Below are 2,157 nucleotides of genomic sequence, written 5' to 3' on the forward strand. Positions count from 1 at the left end.
TATATATATATATATATATATATCGAAATATATTTACTCACACATATATGCATACATATGTCCATACACGCACACACACACACACACACACATATATATACATATATACACATACATTCACACACAGAGATATATCATCATCATCATTATTTGATGTCCGTTGTCCATGCTGGCATGGGTTGGACGGGTTGACCAGAGCTGGTAAGCTGAAGGGCTGCACCAGGTTTCAGTCTGATTTACCATGGTTTCTACAGCTGGATGCCCTTTCTAATGCCAACCTCTCCAAGAGTGTAATGGATGCTTTTAATGTGCCACCAGCACGGTTGCCAGTTATGTGACACCAGCAATATATATACTTGTTTGTTTATTTGATATGCATGACAGGCTCCTGCACAATTTCCATGAAAGACATTCTACTCACAAAGCATTGGTGAACTTTAGGCTATAAAAGAAGACACTTGCCTAAGTAGCCAAACATCAGGATTGAACCTAAAACCACATAGAAGCAATGTAAATTGCTTAACAGGGCAATCATGCCTGCATCTGATCAACTGAGATTTGTAATGCTTAAAATCAGTTGCAGTATTTCAGTGAGTTTACAACATGGCAAGCTTTAGCCGAAGATCTTCAATAAGGTAGAAACATGTCTGGAATTGTCTCCTAAATCTTGGTGGCAAATGTGTCATTGTATAATATTTTATCCTACCTCAGTTTTTAAAGGTGAGCTTTCATTCACTTAAATCATACATAAACACTATTTACATACATACAATACACACACATGCATACATACATACATATATATATATATATATATATATATATATGTACACACATGCATATATATAGTATATATATATATATATATATATATATATATATATATATGTACACACATGCATATATATAGTATATATATATATATATATACATACATATAATATGATGATGACGAAGGCAATGACGATGATGACGATGATGGTGACAGTGATAATGGTGGTGGTAGTGAGAGAGAAAAAGTAGAAGACCTGAAGTCATGTGACAGAAAGAAACACATGTGACATGATAAAAGTTACAAAAAAACAAAACAATAAACAACAAATGTGACACCAAAAAAAAAAAAACCCAAAATTCATTCCGAACTATCACAAAAAAATATAAACAAGTTGTGTGTATGTGTGTGTGTGTGTGTGGATATATAGGGCTGTGTGTGTGTGTGTGTGTATGTGTATAAATGTATGTATGTATAACAGTGTGTAATTAGTTGTTTTGAAATAAACGTATGTCGTGAGTAAGTAAGGGTTGTAAAACACTTAGAAAACCATGCAATGTTGATGAAAATAGAGTTGATGGTGGTGGTCATGGCGGTGGTGTGTATGTGTGTTGTAGAGGAATGAGATTGTGAAAAAAAAGAGCATTATTATTATTATGTATGTTGTTTTCAATATTTACATATGAAGCTCTTTGTTTGGAAGCTTGGGTGGATGGGGGTGGAATAACGAGGACACAGGAGTGGGTCTGACCCTCTACCCCACCATTGGTATTTACCTATCCTTAAGGTCTTTTGTTGTAGTGTAACCTCACTCCTGGGATGCCTTTAATTAGGGAGTTTTCATGATTAGGGGTTCCTTTTTGAATAATGTTATTATTATTATTATTATAATTGCCTTTGCACAGCTTCTAACGCTGGAGATGTACTACAGTGTCAGCTGTTCACTAGCAGTGAACTAAGGTAACACCTCTTATTTTTCGAGCCCCTTCTGGAGTATTCGAGCGGTTCCAAGCAGTGCTGTTTTCTGCAAGTGCTCCACCCTTATTGCAGCCCCTATTTGTTCCACATACTTCTCGAGATTTTTGCTCACTGTTCCCAGGGCTCCGACAATTGTTGGTACTACTGCTACCTTTTTCATCGACCACAACTGCTTAACCTCCCAAGCTAACCTGTCATATCTCTCGACTTTTCTTTCTTCCTCATCACAAACCTTGTTGTCAGCTGGGCATGCTATATCTATGATCCAGCATAGATATACTATATCTATGATCCAGCTGGGCATGCTATATCTATTGATCCAGATTAAGACTATGTCCGGCTTCGTATTCTCAATCTCATGGTCGCACTGAATCATAAAATCCCATAGGATCTTTGCATTTCTATTT

At 36.3% G+C, this 2,157-nt stretch overlaps 1 protein-coding gene across 4 annotated transcripts in view; it reads right to left on the reverse strand.

Moving 5' to 3' along the window:
* The window catches only part of LOC106880702 (septin-5), a 78,627-nt gene that overhangs the window by 15,311 nt on the left and 61,159 nt on the right, over positions 1-2,157 (reverse strand). The gene's annotated exons all lie outside the window — the stretch shown is intronic.

This window comes from Octopus bimaculoides, chromosome 26 (assembly GCF_001194135.2).
Source record: "Octopus bimaculoides isolate UCB-OBI-ISO-001 chromosome 26, ASM119413v2, whole genome shotgun sequence".
Classification (NCBI taxonomy): domain Eukaryota; kingdom Metazoa; phylum Mollusca; class Cephalopoda; order Octopoda; family Octopodidae; genus Octopus; species Octopus bimaculoides.